The following is a 26,629-nucleotide window of genomic DNA, read 5'->3' on the forward strand; positions in this document are numbered from 1 at the left end:
ATGTGGGGTGTGAAAAAACTACCTATAGTTTTTCCTGAATCAGAAGAATTAAATGACGTGTGTAATGAAGCGTGGGTTGCCCCTGATAAAAAGCTGATAATTTCAAAGAAATTATTGGCATTATATCCTTTCCCGCCAGAGGTTAGGGAGCGCTGGGAAACACCTCCTAGGGTGGACAAGGCGCTAACACGCTTATCTAAACAAGTGGCGTTACCCTCTCCTGAGACGGCCGCACTTAAAGATCCATCAGATAGGAGGATGGAAAATATCCAAAAAAGTATATACACACATGCAGGTGTTATACTACGACCAGCTATAGCGACTGCCTGGATGTGCAGTGCTGGGGTAGTTTGGTCAGAGTCCCTGATTGAAAATACTGATACCCTGGACAGGGACAATATTTTACTGTCGTTAGAGCAAATAAAGGATGCATTTCTTTATATGCGTGATGCACAGAGGGATATCTGCACACTGGCATCACGGGTAAGTGCTATGTCCATTTCGGCCAGAAGAACTTTATGGACGCGACAGTGGACAGGCGATGCGGATTCAAAACGGCATATGGAAGTTTTGCAGTATAAAGGGGAGGAGTTATTTGGAGTCGGTCTATCAGATTTGGTGGCCACGGCTACAGCCGGGAAATCCACCTTTCTACCTCAAGTCACTCCCCAACAGAAAAAGGCACCGACCTTTCAACCGCAGCCCTTTCGTTCCTTTAAAAATAAGAGAGCAAAGGGCTATTCATATCTGCCACGAGGCAGAGGTCGAGGGAAGAGACAGCAACAGGCAGCTCCTTCCCAGGAACAGAAGCCCTCCCCGGCTTCTACAAAAGCCTCAGCATGACGCTGGGGCTTCTCAAGCGGACTCGGGGACGGTGGGGGGTCGTCTCAAAAATTACAGCGCGCAGTGGGCTCACTCGCAAGTAGATCCCTGGATCCTGCAGATAATATCTCAGGGGTACAGGTTGGAATTAGAGACAGATCCACCTCGCCGTTTCCTGAAGTCTGCTTTACCAACGTCCCCCTCCGAAAGGGAGACGGTTTTGGAAGCCATTCACAAGCTGTACTCTCAGCAGGTGATAGTCAAGGTACCTCTTCTACAACAAGGGAAGGGGTATTATTCCACTCTTTTTGTGGTACCGAAGCCGGATGGCTCGGTAAGGCCTATTCTAAATCTGAAGTCCTTGAACCTGTACATAAAGAAGTTCAAGTTCAAGATGGAGTCACTCAGAGCAGTGATAGCGAACCTGGAAGAGGGGGACTTTATGGTATCCTTGGACATCAAGGATGCGTATCTCCACGTTCCAATTTACCCCTCACACCAGGGGTACCTCAGGTTCGTTGTACAAAACTGTCACTATCAGTTTCAGACGCTGCCGTTCGGATTGTCCACGGCACCTCGGGTCTTTACAAAGGTAATGGCCGAGATGATGATTCTTCTTCGAAGAAAAGGCGTATTAATTATCCCATACTTGGACGATCTCCTAATAAGGGCAAGGTCCAGAGAACAGCTAGAGATGGGATTAGCACTGTCTCAAGAAGTGCTAAAACAGCACGGGTGGATTCTGAATATTCCAAAATCCCAGTTAATGCCGACAACTCGTCTGCTGTTCCTAGGGATGATTCTGGACACGGTTCAGAAAAAGGTTTTTCTCCCGGAGGAAAAAGCCAAGGAGTTATCCGAGCTTGTCAGGAACCTCCTAAAACCAGGAAAGGTGTCTGTACATCAATGCACAAGAGTCCTGGGAAAAATGGTGGCTTCTTACGAAGCAATTCCATTCGGCAGATTCCACGCAAGAATTTTCCAAAGGGATCTGTTGGACAAATGGTCAGGGTCGCATCTTCAGATGCACCTACGGATAACCCTGTCTCCAAGGACAAGGGTGTCTCTTCTGTGGTGGTTGCAGAGTCCTCATCTATTGGAGGGCCGCAGATTCGGCATACAGGATTGGATCCTGGTGACCACGGACGCCAGCCTGAGAGGCTGGGGAGCTGTCACACAAGGAAGAAACTTCCAGGGAGTATGGACGAGCCTGGAAACGTCTCTTCACATAAACATTCTGGAACTAAGAGCAATATACAATGCTCTAAGCCAGGCAGAACCTCTGCTTCAAGGAAAACCGGTGTTGATCCAGTCGGACAACATCACGGCAGTCGCCCATGTGAACAGACAGGGCGGCACAAGAAGCAGGAGTGCAATGGCAGAAGCTGCAAGGATTCTTCGCTGGGCAGAGAATCATGTGATAGCACTGTCAGCAGTGTTCATCCCGGGAGTGGACAACTGGGAAGCAGACTTCCTCAGCAGACACGATCTTCACCCGGGAGAGTGGGGACTTCATCCAGAAGTCTTCCACATGCTGGTAACCCGTTGGGAAAGACCAATGGTGGACATGATGGCGTCTCGCCTCAACAAAAAACTGGACAGGTATTGCGCCAGGTCAAGAGATCCGCAGGCAATAGCTGTGGACGCGCTGGTAACGCCTTGGGTGTACCAGTCGGTGTATGTGTTTCCTCCTCTGCCTCTCATACCAAAAGTATTGAGAATTATACGGCAAAGAGGCGTGAGAACGATACTAGTGGTTCCGGATTGGCCAAGAAGGACTTGGTACCCGGTACTTCAAGAGATGATCACGGAAGATCCGTGGCCTCTACCTCTAAGGAGGGACTTGCTTCAGCAGGGTCCCTGTCTGTTTCAAGACTTACCGCGGCTGCGTTTGACGGCATGGCGGTTGAACGCCGGATCCTAAAGGAAAAAGGCATGCCGGAAGAAGTCATTCCTACTTTGATTAAAGCAAGGAAGGAAGTAACCGTGCAACATTATCACCGAATTTGGCGAAAATATGTTGCGTGGTGCGAAGATCGGAGTGCTCCGACGGAGGAATTTCAACTGGGTCGATTCCTACATTTCCTGCAATCAGGATTGTCTATGGGTCTCAAATTGGGATCTATTAAGGTTCAAATTTCGGCCCTGTCGATTTTCTTTCAAAAAGAATTGGCTTCAGTCCCTGAAGTCCAGACCTTTGTTAAGGGAGTGCTGCATATACAGCCTCCTGTGGTGCCTCCAGTGGCACCGTGGGATCTCAATGTGGTTTTGGACTTTCTAAAATCTCATTGGTTTGAACCACTAAAAAAGGTGGATTTGAAATATCTCACATGGAAAGTGACCATGCTTCTGGCCCTGGCTTCGGCCAGGAGAGTGTCAGAACTGGCAGCTTTATCTTACAAAAGCCCATATCTGATTTTCCATTCGGACAGGGCAGAACTGCGGACTCGTCCGCATTTTCTCCCTAAGGTGGTGTCAGCATTTCATCTGAACCAGCCTATTGTAGTGCCTGCGGCTACAAGTGACTTGGAGGACTCCAAGTTACTGGACGTTGTCAGAGCATTAAAAATATATATTGCAAGGACAGCTGGAGTCAGAAAATCTGACTCGTTGTTTATATTGTATGCACCCAACAAGATGGGTGCTCCTGCGTCTAAGCAGACGATTGCTCGTTGGATCTGTGACACAATCCAACTTGCACATTCTGTGGCAGGCCTGCCACAGCCTAAATCTGTAAAGGCCCACTCCACAAGGAAGGTGGGCTCATCTTGGGCGGCTGCCCGAGGGGTCTCGGCATTACAACTTTGCCGAGCAGCTACGTGGTCAGGGGAGAACACGTTTGTAAAATTTTACAAATTTGATACTCTGGCTAAGGAGGACCTGGAGTTCTCTCATTCGGTGCTGCAGAGTCATCCGCACTCTCCCGCCCGTTTGGGAGCTTTGGTATAATCCCCATGGTCCTTTCAGGAACCCCAGCATCCACTAGGACGATAGAGAAAATAAGATTTTACTTACCGATAAATCTATTTCTCGGAGTCCGTAGTGGATGCTGGGCGCCCATCCCAAGTGCGGATTATCTGCAATAATTGTACATAGTTATTGTTAACTAATTCGGGTTATTGTTGAAGGAAGCCATCTTTCAGAGGCTCCGCTGTTATCATACTGTTAACTGGGTTTAGATCACAAGTTGTACGGTGTGATTGGTGTGGCTGGTATGAGTCTTACCCGGGATTCAAAATCCTCCCTTATTGTGTACGCTCGTCCGGGCACAGTACCTAACTGGAGTCTGGAGGAGGGTCATAGGGGGAGGAGCCAGTGCACACCACCTGATCTGGAAAAGCTTTACTTTTTGTGCCCTGTCTCCTGCGGAGCCGCTATTCCCCATGGTCCTTTCAGGAACCCCAGCATCCACTACGGACTCCGAGAAATAGATTTATCGGTAAGTAAAATCTTATTATTGCAGCTCTTTATAATTGAGGGATAGACTTAACCCTGTTAATCCTTGAATAGTAGCATCTCCATCCAATATATGGATACCGACTCCCCTAAAGGGGGAATGAAGCAGCCACAATATATATCGCTAGTATATAATTAACAAGAGGGCCAAGTCAAGGGCTGATCCGGGAGAGTCAGTCTGAAAGAGAAGGAGACGCCTCTGTTAGAGGTAATTAATTGATACATAATTTCAATGAAAGGGACACTATAACTGAGAAGCTAATTGAGCCGCTAGTAGGACTGTCAATTGGAAGAGTGCCGAGGTGAAGAGCAGTGTCTATTACGGAAGAGAACTGCACAATTCGATTATAAACCTCTATATCCGTGCAAGAGACTTGGAGGAATGGACTGAATACGCCAATATTAACTGTATACATCATACTGCTGAGGGAGAGATTATAATTCTATAGCCCCTGAGTAGCATCCGACAGCGCTACTACTACTATATAGTGGGCAGTGTAGTCACTCATTAGAGGAACTTAAAGAGGGAAATAGTGTCCGTTACTACCCATTATTCTACTGAAGGGTATACGCCCTACCGGGTAACACTATCCACCAAGTGTGGGATACGATACTTGGTATTTCGCCTTCGTTAACGAGAATATTGTATGGATATGAAGGACTGAATTCTATTCACCTCCTAACTATTTATAGTTTAATTATAACTTACTCTGGAGACAAATTATAAATGGTAATAGTATATCCTATGAGAGTAGAAATAGCATGACTACATAAGTTTGAGTAAGATGTATGAGTTTGAATAAATATTATTATATACCGAACATTTATACCAGTTTGGGAACGTCCCATTTCGACTTTCCATGATCCTATTTGCTACCGGCCTACGTGGAATATAGAGAGACATCTACTACAGGGACCACCGAGGATCGTTCGACTAAGCAAGCTTGCCATAAATTAGTGTACTGCTGTAGACATTAACCTGTGTCACCAGCTTATAACCAGTAGCCGTTAATTGTAAAGGATATCCATCCCGTCTTGATAACTTTGATCCAAGAAAGCGAAAGGTACATCACCATTCCAACCTGAGTGGGACACCTTCCGGATTCATTCGATTTCAGGAGAAGGACTAGTTGGGACATGAATATTTATGGAGAAATTGACCTAGACTATTTCCAGTCCCCTAGTGTAAATTGATTTAGATATTAAGGGTAAACACTGAGCTCAGTTTTTTTATTGTTACCTAGGTACAACCATTTGTATTTTTTGTATTGCATGCACTTGAGCTTGTATAGGCCCAAATGTTAATTTGTTAATCTAGCCTATGTGTGTCTAAATATATATATTTCGCATTATACTGTTCCACGAGAGAGTCCGACTTCATTGTTTACACATACTTACCAGGAAGTGGATCCAAGGGACGTAATCCATAGAAGAGCTGAAATACACAGAAGAAAGAAGGTATTAATAGTAGTACGAGTAATATTATTGGGTATAAAGATAACTATTCTATCTTTATAGGCTTTCCCAAGCAAGCCTGTTTATGTTAAAGCTTGGGTGGAGGCACGTCATAGGAGGTAGTATCGTGGCCCTACTGCCATTACTCTAGGTATCCAGAGGGGTTACACTAGGTTACAAACAATTACCAGAATGAGGAAATAACTAGCATTTAGTCAGTCCTTTAGGGAACAAAAGATGTCATGTCACCAGTCTGCGTTCCGGAATCGCTGCCTGGGCTTCTGTCCGCTCTTGGTATGGTTCGGTCCTGGACACTATTGCTGCTCCCCACCACGCGTTTCAACTCCTACCTGGAGTCTTTATCAAGGTGATGAATGTCTCCCCCTGTTCCCTCCGGATATTTAAAGACCCTCTTATCCAATCCACAATGCTAGAGGCGATTTAATCATGATTTACAGGTGCCTCCGATTCCTGCCCAATCAGGTTTGTCCCATACTATCACATGATAACGAATATCATTATGTATCCTAGCAACCAGGCATAAACGGGAAATGGTGTTCTATATCCCGTGTACCGCTGTCATGGCAACTCTTTGTGTCCCTACGTCACAACCAATCACGTTTCTGTCCTGTGGTCACATGGTTAGTTATCCTCCCATGCTCCCCTTCGGCATCTCCCGTCACCTCTGTTGTTAATATTGGGCAGGAATCAAAGGCACCTGTAAATCATGATTAAATCGCCTCTGGCATTGTGGATTGGATAAGAGGGTCTTTAAATATCCGGAGGGAACAGGGGGAGACATTCATCACCTTGATAAAGACTCCAGGTAGGAGTTGAAACGCATCGGTGGGGAGCAGCAATAGTGTCCAGGACCGAACCATACCAAGAGCGGACAGAAGCCCAGGCAGCGATTCCGGAACGCAGACTGGTGACATGACATCTTTTGTTCCCTAAAGGACTGACTAAATGCTAGTTATTTCCTCATTCTGGTAATTGTTTGTAACCTAGCACTATACAAGCTGCCACAATTTTTTTTGAGTGTCTCTGAATGAAATGTAGCTATTACTAAGTGGAATTTCCATGCCACACTGATTACTATCTTCTGGTAATTAGCCTAACTTGGTGTATGTGGATTTGTTTTTAAGAGATCCAGTGTTTTATCAGTTTAGTTGTTTGTGTGTCTAAATAAATGGAACGTACTATGCTATGCACCTCTCCTGTTTTCCATATCGCATGCTAAATGTGGAAGAATCTACATCTGCGTGGTAATTGACAAGTCAAGGAGAGGGGAGGAGTAAAGAAACCTGACACCGCTTATTGGTGGTCATTCCGAGTTGTTCGCTCGGTAATTTTCTTCGCATCGCAGCGATTTTCCGCTAATTGCGCATGCGCAATGTTCGCACTGCGACTGCGCCAAGTAAATTTGCTAAGAAGTTTGGTATTTTACTCACGGCATTACAAAGTTTTTTCTTCGTTCTGGTGATCGTAATGTGATTGACAGGAAGTGGGTGTTTCTGGGCGGAAACTGGCCGTTTTATGGGAGTGTGTGAAAAAACGCTGCCGTTTCTGGGAAAAACGCGGGAGTGGCTGGAGAAACGGGGGAGTGCCTGGGCGTGTGTTTGTGACGTCAAACCAGGAACGAAACTGACTGAACTGATCGCAGTGGCAGAGTAAGTCCCGAGCTACTCAGAAACTGCAAAGAAATTTCTATTCGCAATTTTGAGAATCTTTCGTTCGCAATTTTGCTAAGCTAAGATTCACTCCCAGTAGGTGGCGGCTTAGCGTGTGCAATGCTGCTAAAAGCAGCTTGCGAGCAAACAACTCGGAATGAGGGCCATTGATCCAGGAAGTGAAGGAATATATAAACCTCTATATTAAGCGCTGATATTTGAATTGCTCTTTCCTTCTGACTACATGATCCCATTATGCACCTCAATGTTTGACCATGGGGGTAATTCCAAGTTGATCGCAGCAAGAAATTTTTTAGCAGTTGGGCAAAACCATGTGCACTGCAGGGGAGGCAAATATAACATGTGCAGAGAGAGTTAGATTTGGGTGGGTTATTTTGTTTCTGTGCAGGGTAAATACTGGCTGCTTTATTTTTAAACTGCAATTTAGATTGCAGATTGAACACACCACACCCAAATCTATCTCTTTCTGCACGTTATATTTGCCTCCCCTGCAGTGCACATGGTTTTGCTCAACTGCTAAAAAATTTCCTGCTGCGATCAACTCAGAATTAGGCCCCATGTTTCCGCCAGCCCCGCCATCTTACAACTGCTGTTGGAACAGTATAACTAATACGAGGCACAGTCTACTGGGTATGAGGGGAAGCAGTGGTCTACCTACTCTGGCCAGGCGGGAAATTAGAATGAAATAAAGAACATTACACACGTGAGAGGTCTTGTTACCTTACTTATTGAACCACCCTCATATATGCCATGCCCGGAATCAGTAATCTTGTAGTGAAAATTTCTGCAGCGGGGTATACTGGTATTCCACAGGGAATAACGTTGGGGTGTAGAGTTGGATCTTGAGGCACCAACAGGCTAAAGCTTTGACTGTTCCCAGGATGCACTGCACCGTTTCCTCTATAGCTTCGCCTGCAGGCACTAGAGCTCAGTTTGTAAGTTGGTGCCTGCGGGGCTGCACTAGGCAGCCCTGAAAAGAGCTTTTTTAGAAGACTTCAAGGGCCGTAGAACAAGTACTAGTTGCAGTGTATGTTAGGTTGACATTCTGTGCTGCGGCTCCATCACCTCCCTCAGCGGCGCTGTATACTCCCGCAGCCTGGTTCCCGGGTACTTACAGCGGAGGCACCGGTCATCAGGCACACATCACCGCTGCTGCTCTCCTGGATCACGTGGCCACACTTCAGGGAGGAGGTAAGAGGGTCCCCCAGGTGGGACCCACCAGTAAATCGCGGTCCCGGGAGACGGACCGCGCCGCTGGCGTGGACACTGTACTGTTCAGGGACCCCACTATATCCACCAGGGCAGGGTGCACAGGTCGGATTTACTAAAATCCCTTTTCTCATACGTCCTAGAGGATGCTGGGGATGCTTCAAGAACCATGGGGTATAGACGGGCTCCGCAGGAGACATGGGCACTTTAAGACTTTAAATGGGTGTGAACTGGCTCCTCCCTCTATGCCCCTCCTCCAGACTCCAGTTAGATTCTGTGCCCAGAGAGACTGGTCACACACTGAGGAGCTCTCCTGAATTTCTCAGAAAAATACTTTTGTTAGGTTTATTATTTTCAGGGAGACCTGCTGGCAACAGGCTCCCTGCATCGTGGGACTGAGGGGAGAGAAGCAGACCTACTTCTCTGAGTTCAAAGGCTCTGCTCCTTAGGCTACTGGACACCATTAGCTCCAGAGGGTTCGATCACTTGGTCCGCCTAGCTGCTTGTTCCCGGAGCCGCGCCGTCACCCCCCTCACAGAGCCAGAATATAGAAGCCGGGTGAGTATGAGAAGATCAGAAGATTTCAGTGACGGCAGAAGAAGCGTTTGAGGTACCGCGCAGCGGCCACGCTGCGCGCCATGCTCCCACACATAACACGGCACTGCAGGGTGCAGGGCGCAGGGGGGGTGCCCTGAGCAGCATGAAAACCTCAAACAGCACTGGCATAAGATAAAACAGTGCTAAGGCACTAGTTAAGGAACCCCCGCCAGTATAAATATAAGTTTAAGCAGGACTGAAGCGTGCCATGTAGTGGGCGGGGCTTAGCCCACACAGCTCTGACCAGCGCCATTTTCTCTTTATAGAAGCTGTAGAGGCGCTGGCCCTGACCTCCACACTGCTGTGCAAGTAACAGGGTGCAAAACAGGGGGGGGGGGGGGCACAAGTGATTTGGTGCTAATTGATATATATATATATATATATAAATAATAAAGCGCTAACAGGTCTGGGCAGTCTGTTTACTCGCTTCAGTACCGGGATAGGCGCTGGGTTGTGAGCTGGCAGAACTCCCTCTGTGTCTCTCTAACAGGCTTTGTTGTGGGTCTGTCTCCTATAGCCCCAGTGTGGTTGTGGGTGTCGGTACGTGTGTGTCGACATGTCTGAGGCTAAGTGCTCTTCCCAGGAGGAGGCTGGAGTGGGGACAGAAAAGACTGTGAGAGTGACCGTGTCGGCACCGCCGACGGATGATTGGGTAAATATGTTGAGTGTTTTGAATGCAAATGTGACTCGGTTGTCTAAGAGGTTTGATAAATCTGAGTCTAAGAACCAGACATGAAGAAAATCCATGGAGGATACATTGTCACAAGCTCAGACCCCTTTGGGGTCACAGAAACGTGCTTTTACCCAGATAGCAGATACAGATACCGACACGGACTTTGATTCCAGTGTCGACTATAGTGATGCTAGATTGAATCCAAAACTGGCTAAGAGCATTCAGTATATGATTGTGGCAATAAAAGAAGTGTTACATATAACAAAGGACCCTGCTGTTCCTGATACTAGGGTCTGTATGTATAAAGGAAAGAATCCTGAGGTAACGTTTCCTCCCTCTCATGAACTGAACGCTCTTTTTGAAAGGCTTGGGAAAATCCTGACAAGAAGATACAGGTTCCCAAAAGAATTCCAGTGGCATATCCGTTTCCTTTTGGGGACAGGGAAAAGTGGGAGTCAACCCCCACGGTAGACAAAGCTTTATCGCGTCTATCCAAAAAGGTGACACTTCTGTCTCCTGACACGGCAGCCCTAAAGGATCCTGCGGATCGTAAGCAGGAAAATACACTAAAATTCATTTATGTCACTACGGGTTCGCTACTCAGGCCTGCCGTTGCTTCGGCATCGGTGAGTAGCGCTATTGAAAAGTGGGCAGATAACTTGTCATCTTAGATAGATGCTCTAGACAGGGATAATGTGCTTTTGACTCTGGGTCATATCAGGGACGCTGCAGCATATTTAAAAGAAGCTGTAAGGGATATTGGCATTTTGGGATCAAGGGCCAATGCCATGGCGGTCTCAGCAAGGAGAGCATTGTGGATTCATCAATGGAATGCTGATGCTGACTCTAAGAAGGCGATGGAGTCTTTACCGTTTAACGGTAGTGTCTTGTTTGGTGACGGCCTCACTAATCTGGTATCTACGGCTACCGCGGGTAAGTCGTCATTTTTACCTTATGTTCCTGCACAACAGAAGAAAATGCCCCACTATCAGATGCAGTCCTTTCGGCCCAATAAATGCAAGAAAGGACGAGGGTCCTCCTTCCTTGCTGCGAGAGGAAGAAAAAGGGGAAAAAGGTCACCGGCTGTGGCAAGTTCCCAAGAGCAGAAGTCCTCTCCGGCTTCTACCAAATCCACCGCATGACGCTGGGGCTTCTCTGCGGGAGTCCGCACCAGTGGGGCACGTCTGAGGCTCTTCAGTCAGGTCTGGGTGCACTCGGACCTGGATCCTTGGATATTAGAAATAGTAGACCAAGGGTACAAATTAGAGTTTCAGGACATGCCCCCTCACCGATTTTTCAAATCGGCCTTGCCAGTTTCTCTTCCAGAAAGAGAGGTTGTATGCGCTGCGATACTAAAGCTGTGTCAAAATCAAGTCATTGTCATGGTACCCCCGTCATAACAGGGGGAGGGTTTTTATTCGAGTCTGTTCGTGGTACCAAAGCCGGATGGCTCGGTCAGACCGATTCTGAACCTAAAATCTCTCAATTTCTTTCTAAGAAAAAATTCAAATTCAAGATGGAATCTCTCCGAGCAGTGATCTCCAGTCTGGAGGAGGGCGATTTTATGGTGTCGGTCGACATAAATGATGCCTACTTACACGTTCCCATATATCCTCCACATCAGGCATACCTGAGGTTTGCTGTTCAGGATTGTCATTACCACTTCCAGACATTGCAGTTTGGTCTGTCCACGGCTCCGAGGATTTTCACCAAGGTTATGGAAGAAATGATTGTCGTTCCTGGGTATGATTCTGGATACAGAATTACAGATAGTTTTTCTTCCATTGGAAAAGGTTTTGGAAATACAGAACATGGTAAAACAGATTCTGAAACCGGCAAGAGTGTCGATTCTTCAATGCACTCGGTTGTTGGGGAAGATGGTGGTGGCCTACGAGGCCATTCAGTATGGCAGGTTCCATGCCAGGGTGTTTCAGTGGGACCTGCTGGACAAGTGGTCCGGGTCTCACCTGGACATGCACCGGAAAATATTCCTATCGTCCAGGACCAGGATCTCCCTTCTGTGGTGGCTGCACAGTTCTCACCTTCTGGAGGGACGCAGGTTCGGGATTCAGGATTGGATCCTGGTGACCACAGATGCAAGTCTTTGAGGATGGGGAGCAGTCACACAGGGGAGAAATTTTCAGGGAAAATGGTCAAGCCAGGAAGCTTGTCTGCACATAAACATTCTGGAATTAAGGGCCATTTACAACGGCATTCTGCAAGCGTATCATCTTCTTCGCGGTCTGCCCGTCTTGATTCAGTCAGACAACATAACAGCAGTGGCGTGCATAAACCGCCAGGGCGGAACAAGAAGCAGAGCGGCAATGGCCGAGGCCACGAGAATTCTTTGCTGGGCGGAGAAACATGCAAGCGCTCTGTCAGCGGTCTTCATTCCAGGAGTGGACAACTGGGAAGCAGACTTCCTCAGCAGACACGATCTCCATCCAGGAGAGTGGGGTCTTCATCAAGAGGTCTTTGCAGAAGTGAGAAGTCGTTGGGGAATTCCTCAAATAGACATGATGACGTCCCGCCTCAACAAGATACTTCAGAGATATTGTTCCAGGTCAAAGGACCCTCAAGCGATGGCGGTGGACGCCCTAGTGACACCGTGGGTGTTTCCGTCGGTATATGTGTTCCCTCCACTTCCACTCATTCCAAAGGTGATAAAGTTGATAAGAAGAACAAGGGTTCAGGCGATACTCATTGTTCGAGACTGGCCAAGGAGGGCCTGGTATCCCGATCTTAAGGAATTACTCATAGAAGATCCCTGGCCTCTTCCTCTACGAGAGGACCTGTTGCAACAAGGGCCGTGCGTGTATCAAGACTTACCACGGCTGCGTTTGACGGCATGGCGGTTGAGCGCCAAATCCTAGCCCGGAAGGGTATTCCCAGTGAAGTCATTCCCACACTTCTTCAGGCTAGAAAAGAAGTAACGGCAAAGCAAAGCATTACCACCGTATTTGGAGGAAATATGTGTCTTGGTGTGAATCTAAGAAGGCTCCTACGGAGGAATTTCAACTGGGGCGTTTGTTCCATTTTTTAGCAAGCTGGCGTGGATGCAGGCCTAAAGGTTGGGCTCAATTATAGTACACATTTCGGCCTTATCGATTTTCTTTTAGAAAGAATTGGCCTCCCTTCCAGAAGTTCAGACCTTCGTGAAAGGCGTACTACACATCCAACCTCCCTTTGTGCCCCCAGTGGCGCCATGGGATCTGAATGTGGTGTTGCAGTTCCTGCAATCTCATTGGTTTGAACCTTTGCGTAAGGTTGAGTTAAAGTTCCTTACTTGGAAAGTAGGCATGTTGTTGGCCTTGGCTTCGGCAAGACGGGTATCTGAATTGGTGGCTTTGTCTCACAAAAGCCCCTATTTAATCTTCCATGCTGATAGGGCAGAGTTGAGAACTTGTCAGCAATTTTTGCCAAAGGTGGTTTCATCGTTTCACGTAAACCAGCCTATTGTGGTGCCGGTGGCTACTGACGCTTTGGCGGAATCGAAGTCTCTCGATGTGGTCAGAGCTTTGAAAATCTATGTCGTCAGAATGGCTCAAATTAGGAAAACAGGCTCTGTTTGTCCTGTGGGCTCCCAACAAGCAGACTATTGCACGTTGGATCTGTAATATGATTCAGCAGGCTCACTGTACGGCAGGGTTGCCGTTACCTAAATCTGTGAAGGCCCATTCTACCAGAAAGGTGGGCCCATCCTGGGCGACTGCCCGAGGGGTCTCGGCATTACAGCTTTGCCGAGCGGCTACTTGGTCGGGATCAAACACCTTTGCAAAGTTTTACAAGTTTGATACCCTGGCTGAGGAGGACCTCTTGTTTGGTCAATCGGTGCTGCAGAGTCATCCGCACTCCCTCGCCCGTTCTAGAGCTTTGGTATAAACCCCATGGTTCTTGAAGCATTCTCTAGGACGTATGAGAAAATAGGATTTTAATACCTACCGGTAAATCCTTTTCTCTTAGTCCGTAGAGGATGCTGGGCGCCCGTCCCAGTGCGGGCTGTATCTGCAGTTTGGTTGTAGTTACGCTCATGTTGAATTAAGTACAGTCAGTCTGTGACTGATATTGGTCATGCGTTGCATGCGTTGTTGTTGAATGCCATGTTGTACGGCGTGTTTTGAGGTGTGAGCTGGTATGTATCTCACCTTAGTTTAAAAACGTTAAATAAATACTTTTCCTCAAAATGTCCGTCTCCCTGGGCACAGTTCCTATAACTGGAGTCTGGAGGAGGGGCATAGAGGGAGAAGCCAGTTCACACCCATTTAAAGTCTTAAAGTGCCCATGTCTCCTGCGGATCCCGTCTATACCCCATGGTTCTTGAAGCATCCCCAGCATCCTCTATGGACTAAGAGAAAAGGATTTACCGGTAGGTATTAAAATCCTATTTGTTATAGGCTCCATAGTACCCGACAGTGAAGTCCAACAGAGGGGATAAGGCGCTGACCTGTAGCCCCTCCCCCAGCTCCAGGCGCCATCTACAGCAGGTGTTCCCGCCCTGGAGCTGCATCTCTCTCTCTCCCTCATTCCCTGCCATTTCACATAGCTGCACTGATCCTGGGACTGCTGCCTCATCAGCGCTGTGCATTTACAGGACACTTAAGTATCCTACTTGTCATTTAGACAGCGCTGGTTACGAACAAGTGCATAACTATATGAATATTTAGTACAAGTATTCTGTGATATACATCCGGTGTTTACTGTGCATTGTTATATCTGTATACATTCATATCTCTATGTAGTATTACTAGTCAAGTGCAGTCTTATTGTTTTATATGTAATAATTTCTGCATTGTACCTGTGACTGTGTGTGCCTATAGCTGCTGTGTGGATTCTATTCTGTGTATCACACATATTGCTATCACTACATTCTGTACCCTGGGGAACTAAGTGCATCAGGGTCTCATATTCCATATATTGTTCCACAGGATACACTGTTTTGTATCTTTCACTGTGTGTTTCAGTCACCTCATACTGCTTAAATCCTCTGTTTCTGCTCTGCATTTGTGGTCACATAACACAGGGGTTTTTTGTCAGGTATTGTGTCTGGCTATATTGTACTGTTGGTCCCTTTGGCTACATTCCCAAAAATGTCTGCTACACAGGGTGGGAAATCCGCAGACGCTCCTGCATCATGCAGTGCTGGCGCCATGGATTTACCTGAGGAAACTATTTCAGCTGAGAGTTCAGTTACTGGGTGCCCTGCACCGTCTAGTCAGTCTGCAGCACCTGTGGCAAATCAAGACCCACCTTGGGCTGCATTTTTAAATATGCTGACTATGCTTGTAACACAACTTACACCCCCTGTGGGACCTCCTGTGCCATTACAGCCACATATTGTCCCTGTAGGTTAATCCACCATGGGCGGATACTCTGTCAACCCAGTTACAGCAACTAAATCAGTCCTTGGTTAAACACAAACCTAACCCTCGCCCTACTGGGACCAAAGGGTCCTCTAAGCGGGCCATTTCTTCGTCACAATCCACTAACATTTCGGATGATTCTTCCGATGAGGATGGGGATTATACCGATCCTTCAGATTCTGATACAGTTGTCTCTGATGAGGAATCTACAACTCAGCCTCAGGCTATCAATCTGATCCTCCAGATTGAGGATGAGATTGAACCTCCTGCTATGTCTAAGAAACCTGATAAGTTTAAACGTCAGAAGGTTGCTAATGTAGTTTTACCTCATTCTGACCTCTTAATTGACACACGCCAGGAATCCTGGTCATGTCCAGGAAATAAATTTTCCCTATCTAAAAGGATGTTGGCTTGTTATCCTATCCCTGCAAAGTTGAGTAACAAGTGGGAAACTCCACCGCCGGTGGACTCTCATGTGGTGTCTTCTACTCTGCCTGTCACCACTGTCACTTCACTGAAGGAACCGACGGATAAGCGTGTGGAGGAATGCCTGAAGTCTTGCTACACACTTACCGGTGCTGTACATAGACCCACTATAGCAGCCTCTTGGGCTGCAAAAGCTATTGAAGCATGGGTGCAGGCAATTGAGGATGAGCTACCTCTGAATTTCTCTGACGTCCTAAGTGGATGCTGGGGACTCCGTCAGGACCATGGGGAATAGCGGCTCCGCAGGAGACAGGGCACAAAAGTAAAAGCTTTAGGATCAGGTGGTGTGCACTGGCTCCTCCCCCTATGACCCTCCTCCAAGCCTCAGTTAGGTTTTTGTGCCCGGCCGAGAAGGGTGCAATCTAGGTGGCTCTCCTAAAGAGCTGCTTAGAGTAAAAGTTTTGTTAGGTTTTTTATTTTCAGTGAGTCCTGCTGGCAACAGGCTCACTGCAACGAGGGACTTAGGGGAGAAGAAGTGAACTCACCTGCGTGCAGGATGGATTGGCTTCTTAGGCTACTGGACACTAGCTCCAGAGGGACGATCACAGGTACAGCCTGGATGGGTCACCGGAGCCGCGCCGCCGACCCCCTTGCAGATGCTGAAGAGAGAAGAGGTCCAGAAATCGGCGGCTGAAGACTTCCCAGTCTTCTTAAGGTAGCGCACAGCACGGCAGCTGTGCGCCATTGCTCTCAGCACACTTCACACCAACGGTCACTGAGGGTGCAGGGCGCTGGGGGGGGCGCCCTGGGCAGCAATGAAAGTACCTATGCTGGCTAAAAATACATCACATATAGCCTCTGGGGCTATATGGATGTATTTAACCCCTGCCAGGTTGTCAGAAAAACGGGAGAAGAAGCCCGCCGAAAAGGGGGCGGGGCCTATTCTCCTCAGCACACAGCGCCATTTTCCTACACAGCTCCGCTGCTAGGAAGGCTCCCAGGCTCTCCCCTGCACTGCACTACAGAAACAGAGTTAAAACAGAGAGGGGGGGCACTTATTTGGCGATATTATTATATACAGGTTGAGTATCCCTTATCCAAAATGCTTGGGACCAGAAGTATTTTGGATATCGGATTTTTCTGTATTTTGGAATAATTGCATACCATAATGAGATATCATGGTGATGGGACCCAAGTCTAAGCACAGAATGTATTTATGTTTCATATACACCTTATACACGCAGCCTGAAGGTCATTTTAGCCAATATTTTTTATAACTTTGTGCATTAAACAAAGTGTGTGTACATTCACACAATTCATTTATGTTTCTTATACACCTTATACACACAGCCTGAAGGTCATTTAATACAATATTTTTAATAACTTTGTGTATTAAACAAGGTTTGTGTACACTGAGCCATCAAAAAACAAAGGTTTCACTATCTCACTCTCACTCAAAAAAGTCCGTATTTCGGAATATTCCGTATTTCGGATATTTGGATATGGGATACTCAACCTGTATTAAGATGCTATAAGGGAAAACACTTATATAAGGTTGTCCCTGTATAATTATAGCGTTTTGGTGTGTGCTGGCAAACTCTCCCTCTGTCTCCCCAAAGGGCTAGTGGGGTCCTGTCCTCTATCAGAGCATTCCCTGTGTGTGTGCTGTGTGTCGGTACGTGTGTGTCGACATGTATGAGGACGATGTTGGTGAGGAGGCGGAGCAATTGCCTGTAATGGTGATGTCACTCTCTAGGGAGTCGACACCGGAATGGATGGCTTATTTAGGGAATTACGTGATAATGTCAACACGCTGCAAGGTCGGTTGACGACATGAGACGGCCGGCAAACCAATTAGTACCTGTCCAGGCGTCTCAAACACCGTCAGGGGCTTTAAAACGCCCATTTACCTCAGTCGGTCGACACAGACACGGACACTGACTCCAGTGTCGACGGTGAAGAAACAAACGTATTTTCCATTAGGGCCACACGTTACATGTTAACATGTTAAGGGCAATGAAGGAGGTGTTACATATTTCTGATACTACAAGTACCACAAAAAAGGGTATTATGTGGGGTGTGAAAAAACTACCTGTAGTTTTTCCTGAATCAGATAAATTAAATGAAGTGTGTGATGATGCGTGGGTTTCCCCCGATAGAAAATTATTGGCGTTATACCCTTTCCCGCCAGAAGTTAGGGCGCGTTGGGAAACACCCCTTAGGGTGGATAAGGTGCTCACACGCTTATCAAAACAAGTGGCGTTACCGTCTCCAGATACGGCCGCCCTCAAGGAGCCAGCTGATAGGAGGCTGGAAAATATCCTAAAAAGTTATACACACATACTGGTGTTATACTGCGACCAGCGATCGCCTCAGCCTGGATGTGCAGCGCTGGGGTGGCTTGGTCGGATTCCCTGACTGAAAATATTGATACCCTTGACAGGGACAGTATTTTATTGACTATAGAGCATTTAAAGGATGCATTTCTATATATGCGAGATGCACAGAGGGATATTTGCACTCTGGCATCAAGAGTAAGTGCGATGTCCATATCTGCCAGAAGATGTTTATGGACACGACAGTGGTCAGGTGATGCAGATTCCAAACGGCACATGGAAGTATTGCCGTATAAAGGGGAGGAGTTATTTGGGGTTGGTCCATCGGACCTGGTGGCCACGGCAACAGCTGGAAAATCCACCTTTTTTACCCCAAGTCACATCTCAGCAGAAAAAGACACTGTCTTTTCAGCCTCAGTCCTTTCGTCCCCATAAGGGCAAGCGGGCAAAAGGCCAGTCATATCTGCCCATGGGTAGAGGAAAGGGAAGAAGACTGCAGCAGGCAGCCCCTTCGCAGGAACAGAAGCCCTCCACCGCTTCTGCCAAGTCCTCAGCATGACGCTGGGGCCGTACAAGCGGACTCAGGTGCGGTGGGGGGTCGTCTCAAGAGTTTCAGCGCGCAGTGGGCTCACTCGCAAGTGGACCCCTGGATCCTACAAGTAGTATCCCAGGGGTACAGATTGGAAATTCGAGACGTCTCCCCCTCGCAGGTTCCTGAAGTCTGCTTTACCAACGTCTCCCTCCGACAGGGAGGCAGTATTGGAAACAATTCACAAGCTGTATTCCCAGCAGGTGATAATCAAAGTACCCCTCCTACAACAAGGAAAGGGGTATTATTCCACACTATATTGTGGTACTGAAGCCAGACGGCTCGGTGAGACCTATTCTAAATCTGAAATTTTTGAACACTTACATACAAAGGTTCAAATCAAGATGGAGTCACTCAGAGCAGTGATAGCGAACCAGGAAGAAGGGGACTATATGGTGTCCCTGGACATCAAGGATGCTTACCTCCATGTCCCAATTTGCCCTTCTCACCAAGGGTACCTCAGGTTTGTGGTACAGAACTGTCACTATCAGTTTCAGACGCTGCCGTTTGGATTGTCCACGGCACCCCGGGTCTTTACCAAGGTAATGGCCGAAATGATGATTCGTCTTCAAAGAAAAGGCGTCTTAATTATCCCTTACTTGGACGATCTCCTGATAAGGGCAAGGTCCAGAGAACAGTTGGAGGTCGGAGTAGCACTATCTCAAGTAGTTCTACGACAGCACGGGTGGATTCTAAATATTCCAAAATCGCAGCTGTTTCCGACGACACGTCTGCTGTTCCTAGGGATGATTCTGGACACAGTCCAGAAAAAGGTGTTTCTCCCGGAGGAGAAAGCCAGGGAGTTATCCGAGCTAGTCAGAAACCTCCTAAAACCAGGCCAAGTGTCAGTGCATCAATGCACAAGAGTCCTGGGAAAAATGGTGGCTTCTTACGAAGCGATTCCATTCGGCAGATTTCACGCAAGAATTTTTCAGTGGGATCTGCTGGACGAATGGTCCGGATCGCATCTTCAGATGCATCAGCGGATAATCCTGTCTCCAAGGACAAGGCTGTCTCTTCTGTGGTGGCTGCAGAGTGCTTATCTACTAGAGGGCAGCACATTCGGCATTCAGGACTGGGTTCTGGTGACCACGGATGCCAGCCTGAGAGGCTGGGGAGCAGTCACACAGGGAAGAAATTTCCAAGGAGTGTGGTCAAGTCTGGAGACTTCTCTCCACATAAATATACTGGAGCTAAGGGCAATTTACAATGCTCTGAGCCTAGTAAGACCTCTGCTTCAAAGTCAACCGGTGCTGATCCAGTCGGACAACATCACGGCAGTCGCCCACGTAAACAGACAGGGCGGCACAAGAAGCAGGAGGGCAATGGCAGCAAGGATTCTTCGCTGAGCGAAAAATCATGTGATAACACTGTCAGCGGTGTTCATTCCGGGAGTGGACAACTGGGAAGCAGACTTCCTCAGCAGGAACGACCTCCACCCGGGAGAGTGGGGACTTCATCTGGAAGTCTTCCACATGATTGTGAACCGTTGGGAAAGACCAAAGGTGGACATGATGGCGTCCCGTCTGAACAAAAAACTGGACAGGTATTGCGCCAGGTCAAGAGACCCTCAGGCAATAGCTGGGACGCTCTGGTAACACCGTGGGCGTACCAGTCGGTGTATGTGTTCCCTCCTCTGCCTCTCATACCCAAGGTACTGAGAATTATAAGACGGAGAGGAGTAAGAACTATACTCGTGGCTCCGGATTGACCAAGAAGGACTTGGTACCCGGAACTTCAAGAGATATTAAGAAGGGACTTGCTTCAGCAAGGATCATGTCTGTTCCAAGACTTACCGCGGCTGCGTTTGACGGCATGGCGGTTGAACGCCTGATCCTAAGGGAAAAAGGCATTCCGGAAGAGGTCATCCCTACCCTGGTCAGAGCCAGGAAGGAGGTGACCGCACAACATTATCACCGCATTTGGCGAAAATATGTTGCATGGTGTGAGGCCAGGAAGGCCCCCACGGAGGAATTTCAACTCGGTCGATTCCTGCATTTCCTACAAACAGGAGTGTCTATGGGCCTCAAATTGGGGTCCATTAAGGTTCAAATTTCGGCCCTGTCGATTTTCTTCCAGAAAGAATTGGCTTCAGTTCCTGAAGTCCAGAAGTTTGTCAAGGGAGTACTGCATATACAACCCCCTTTTGTGCCTCCAGTGGCACTGTGGGATCTCAACGTAGTTCTGGGATTCCTCAAATCACATTGGTTTAAACCGCTCAAATCTGTGGATTTGAAATATCTCACATGGAAAGTGACCATGCTGTTGGCCCTGGCCTCGACCAGGCGAGTGTCAGAATTGGCGGCTTTGTCTCACAAAAGCCCATATCTGATTGTCCATTCGGACAGGGCAGAGCTGCGGACTCGTCCCCAGTTTCTCCCTAAGGTGGTGTCAGCGTTTCACCTGAACCAGCTTATTGTGGTACCTGCGGCTACTAGGGACTTGGAGGACTCCAAGTTGCTAGATGTTGTCAGGGCCCTGAAAATATAGGTTTCCAGGACGGCTGGAGTCAGGAAAACTGACTTGCTGTTATCCTGTATGCACCCAACAAACTGGGTGCTCTTGCTTCTAAGCAGACGATTGCTAGTTGGATGTGTTGTACAATTCAGCTTGCACATTCTGTGGCAGGCCTGCCACAGCCAAAATATGTAAATGCCCATTCCACAAGGAAGGTGGGCTCATCTTGGGCGGCTGCCCGAGGGGTCTCGGCTTTACAACTTTGCCGAGCTGCTACTTGGTCAGGGGCAAACACGTTTCAAAAATTCTACAAATTTGATACCCTGGCTGAGGAGGACCTGGAGTTCTCTCATTCGGTGCTGCAGAGTCATCCGCACTCTCCCGCCCGTTTGGGAGCTTTGGTATAATCCCCATGGTCCTGACGGAGTCCCCAGCATCCACTTAGGACGTCAGAGAAAATAAGAATTTACTTACCGATAATTTTATTTCTCGTAGTCCGTAGTGGATGCTGGGCGCCCATCCCAAGTGCGGATTGTCTGCAATACTTGTACATAGTTATTGTTACAAAAATCGGGTTATTATTGTTGTGAGCCATCTTTTCAGAGGCTCCGCTGTTATCATGCTGTTAACTGGGTTCAGATCACAGGTTGTACAGTGTGATTGGTGTGGCTGGTATGAGTCTTACCCGGGATTCAAAATCCTTCCTTATTGTGTAGCTCGTCCGGGCACAGTATCCTAACTGAGGCTTGGAGGAGGGTCATAGGGGGAGGAGCCAGTGCACACCACCTGATCCTAAAGCTTTTACTTTTGTGCCCTGTCTCCTGCGGAGCCGCTATTCCCCATGGTCCTGACGGAGTCCCCAGCATCCACTACGGACTACGAGAAATAGAATTATCGGTAAGTAAATTCTTATTTTTTCTGACACTGCCAGACAGTATCTGTCATATATTACTACAGCCTCTCACTATATTCAGGAGGCAGCCTCTAATGCCGGTGTAATGGCGGCCAAGGCGTCTACTACGTCTGTCCTGGCTCACCGGATTTTGTGGTTAAGGTCCTGGAAAGTGGACCTGGACTCCAAAAAGACCTTGGAGGTGCTCCCTTTTAAGGTGGACATACTGTTTGGGGAGGATCTGAACAAGATCGTGACTGATTTGGCAACAGCCAAGACTGCATTTCTCCAAAGTACTAATCTCTCTGCTCCGAAGGCTAAGAGTACCACTTTTCGTTCATTTTGACCTCCAGGTAAAGCAAAGGGTCAAGCGTATCCGAGACAGGCTCGTACTTCCAAATCCACCAAGCCCAAGTCTAAGCAATCTTGGGCCGCCCATCAGCCTGCTTCCAAAAAGGATAAGCCTGCAGTACGACGGGTGGGAGGCCGACTTCTGCAGTTCGCCGAGATCTGGTTAAGGACCACTTCAGATGCTTGGGTGCGGGAAGTTGTCTCTCACGGGTACGCAATCTCTTTCAAAAGATGGCACCATCAAAAGTTCTGCTCGACTGTTATCCCTTCGGATCCGCTGAAAGCACAAACTTTACACTTGGTTGTACATTCTCTCCTAGATACTGGAGTGATTGTGCCGGTACCTCTGTCTCAAAGTGGCAGGGGTTACTATTCGACCCTGTTTCTAGTCCCGAAACCCAATGGGTCCTCTCGGCCTATACTCAACCTCAAATCTTTGAACAAATTTGTGAGGGTATCCAAATTCCGTATGGAAACTCTGCACTCTATTGTATTGGCTATGGAGCCCAAGGACTATATGGTATCCCTGGACATAAAGGATGCTTACCTGCACATACCTATTGCCATGTCGCATCAACAATATCTGCGGTTTGCTATTGGCAACCTACATTATAAATTCCAATCATTGCCTTTCTGAATGACCATGGCTACTCGGATCTTCACCAAGGTCATGGCTCTTCTCCGCCGTCAGGGTGTCAGGATCATGCTGTATCTGGACGACTTGCTGATGCTTGCGTACGCCCCGGAGGTTCTCCTCAGTCATCTGGAACTGACGGTCCAATTCCTACAAGCCCACGGGTGGCTCATCAACTGGAAGAAGTCCTCGCTGGTTCCTACTCAAAGCATGGTGCACCTGGGGGCATTGCTGGACACACACAACCAAAGACTGTTTCTTCTCTCCAGAGAAAGTCCTGAAACTTCAAGACAGGATCAGATACTTCCTCTCTCGCCGGAGAGTGTCTATACACTCGGCAATGCAAGTACTAGGCCTCATGGTGTCGGCATTCGACATGGTATAGTTCGCTCAATTTCATTCCCGCCCTCTGCAACGATTAATCCTGTCCAAGTGGAATGGCCTGCCCCACCAGATCAGGTCTCAAATGATCTCCTTGACTCCGGAGGTTCGTCTGTCACTAAGCTTGTGGCTACAGAAACAACAGTTGAGCAGGGGCTGTCCCTTCTGGATCTCCAACTGGGTCCTTCTCACAACGGATGCCAGTCTGCGGGGTTGGGGCGCGGTGTTGGAGCAACACTCTCTTCAGGGTCGGTGGACCAGGGAGGAATCTCTCCTCCCGATAAACATTCTGGAATTGCGGGCAGTGTTCAATGCGTTGACTCTGGCCCTGCCTCTGGTACAGAACAGGCCTGTTCAAGTACAATCAGACAATGCCACCATGGTGGCGTACATAAATCATCAAGGCGGCACTCGAAGCCGCATGGCAATGATGCAAGTGTCAAAAATCCTCCAATGGGCAGAACGCCATCTGCCAGCCAAATCGGCAGTGTTCATTCCGGGAGTCCTCAACTGGGAAGCGGACGTCCTCAGTCGTCAGGACATGCACGCCGGAGAGTGGAGTCTTCATCCTGAAGAATTTCAATTCATAGTGGACAAGTGGGGCCTACCAGATGTAGACCTGATGGCATCTCGACACAATCCCAAGGTTCTGGTCTTCAGAACAAGGACAGGGGATCCTCAAGCAGCGTTCGTGGACGCACTAGCAATTCCATGGAACTTCTGCTTCCATACGTGTTCCCTCCAGTGTCACTCCTGCCCAGGGTCATACGGAAGTTCAAGAAAGAAGGAGGAATACTACTTCTAGTTGCTCCAGCGTGGCCCAGATGGCATTGGTTCTTAGACCTACAGGGTCTCTCGATAGAGCGTCCTCTTCTACTTCCTCAACGCCCAGACCTCCTCGTTCAGGGCCCTTGTGTCTACCCGGACCTGGCCAGACTGGCTTTGACGGCATGGCTCTTAAAACATCACTCCTGAGAGCAAAAGGATTCTCTGAGGCGGTCATTCAAACTATGTTGAAAGCCTGTAAACCAGCTTCGGCTCGGATTTATTACAGAGTCTGGAATTCTTACTTCACTTATTGTGCAGCTAAGAATTATGATGCGTATACTTTCAAAGCTTCCAGACTTTTGGATTTTCTCCAGCAAGGCCTAGACTTGGGCCTTCGTCTGGCCTCCCTCAAGGTTCATATATCTGCCTTGTCGGTGTGGTTTCAGAGAAAAATTGCGTCCCTCCCTTTCATTCAGGGTGTTCTACGAATTCAGCCTCCCTGTGTCCCTCCTGTGGCTCCATGGGATCTGTCTGTCGTCTTGAATGCCTTACAAGAGTCTCCATTTGAACCTCTTGAATCTGTGGACCTTAAATGCCTTACACTTAAGGTGTTATTTCTATTGGCTATTGCTTCTGCTAGGAGGGTGTCGGACTTAGGCGCTTTGTCCTGTCGTCCACCCTTTCTGATTTTTCGAACTCGCCCTGGTTATTTGCCTAAGGTGGTATCACTTTAACCAGGAGATTGTGGTTCCGGCCTTCACCTCTTCTGGTCTCTACTCCAAAGAAAAATCTTTGGAGGTGGTACGAGCTCTCCATATTTATGTGGAAAGAACTGCCTCCCATCAGGAGGTCTGATTACCTTTTTGAAATTTTTGGTTTTCACAAACGTGGCTGGCCTGCGAATAAGCAGACCTTAGCCAGATGGATTAAAATGGTGATTTCACAAGCTTATGCACAGGCTGGGCTACCAGCACCTGCTGCTATTAAGGCCTATTCTACTCGGTCAGGTTGGACCTTCTTGGGCAAAACAATTGTGCAAGGCGGCTAACGTGGTCCTCTGTGACCACCCTTCATCAGGTTTTATGCCTTCCTTTGGACGCCGGGTACTTGTGCCCGCTACAGTGTGTCCCCTCCCTTGAGGAACTGCTTTAGGACATCCCCGATGTTATTCCCTGTGGAATACCAGTGTACCCCTCTGCAGGAAAGGAGATTTATGGTAGACTTACCATTGTTAAATCTCTTTCTGCGAGGTACACTTGATTCCACAGGGCGCCCACTCTGACGCACTTAGCTTCTTTGGGTTTGTATGGCATTAGCCGCTGGTACCTTCTCTTGTCGTGAGAATGTGGTTCTATGTGGCTAACATCTACCGTCTCTATTTTACCTGCTACTGCATTAGACTGGTTAACGAAACTGAGCTCCAGTGCCTGGAGGCGGGGCTATAGAGGAGGCAGTGCAGTGCATCCTGGGAACAAAGCTTTAGCCTGTTGGTGCCTCAGATCAAGATCCAACTCTACACCCCGATATTATTCCCTGTGTAATCCTGTGTACCTTGCAGAAAGTGATATAACTATGGTAAGTCTACCATAAATCTTCTTTTCAGACATAAATTTATGTAGCGAAAATAACAGGTTTTATTGTTACACTTGATGACTTTTGCTCTTATAAGAGCAGCTGTGGAACTTTTATTTCTGCTCCTCTTTTTACATATTTAGTGGAACGGTATTGTTAATATATTGTAGCTTGCAGTTTCAAGAGCAGTTGTATACTGTAGGCTGCTTAAGGTGGGTAAACACTGAGCAATCTAGTATATCGACTTTATTGTGAGCCCATCAGCGGGTGTGTACCCTCTATATGCATGTCCTACTGCACATCCGATGGCCGATACATCTACATATATATTGTCGCATCTGGCTGTGTACTCTTTCTGGTGGGACCGACGGTGACTGACATCTCAAATGGGCGTCCATATGTGACATCAGGCACAACACATCGGGCGGACGAATGGTAAATGTGTATGCACTTACTAATCGTCAGGTCGGCGGATCGGCCGAAAGATGATCCGTCGGCCAGTTGTGTACCCAGCTTTATGCTGTGGCCGAAACTGCAGCCACTCTATGGTGGTAGCTTACAACAGTATCAGCCTTCTGAAGTTCAGTGTTGCTTACTGCTGGAAATGTGAGCACCAGCTGTCTGTGTTTAATTCAGTGATTCTATATTGCCTGTGCCTGTGATTGGATAGAGGAATAGGTGGTGTGGTGTAGACAATGGGGTGTGTGCAATAAATGATACCCCTTCAGACATAAACAAAAACCTGTGAATTTGACGGGGCTTGGCGAGTCGATACAGGTCCTGCTGATGTCTGAAAGGGACAGACCCAAGTTGACAGTCCCGGGTCCACAACCCTGGATTTGAAACCTTGGTCAGTGCATCGGCTTATGTGTGAAAGGTATTTCCTGGGTCTATATAACACGAGTCATGCCTAAAAGGTGTTCATTTGTGGCCACAGTAGCACTTACACATTACATAATC

The 26,629-nt window shown here is 47.8% G+C and overlaps 1 protein-coding gene across 4 annotated transcripts in view; it reads left to right on the forward strand.

The window, feature by feature from the left end:
- Window positions 1-26,629, forward strand: part of TEX12 (testis expressed 12) — a 207,749-nt gene that overhangs the window by 67,621 nt on the left and 113,499 nt on the right. Inside the window, exon 2 of one of the 4 annotated variants that reach the window (XM_063943204.1) lies at window positions 5,680-5,736. The exons of the other annotated variants lie outside the window; for them this stretch is intronic. The gene's annotated coding sequence lies outside the window, so the exon portion shown is untranslated. The remainder of the gene's footprint in view (window positions 1-5,679; window positions 5,737-26,629) is intronic. 4 annotated transcript variants of the gene reach the window in all.

The sequence above is a fragment of the Pseudophryne corroboree genome, chromosome 10 (assembly GCF_028390025.1).
Source record: "Pseudophryne corroboree isolate aPseCor3 chromosome 10, aPseCor3.hap2, whole genome shotgun sequence".
NCBI classification, from domain to species: Eukaryota; Metazoa; Chordata; class Amphibia; order Anura; family Myobatrachidae; genus Pseudophryne; species Pseudophryne corroboree.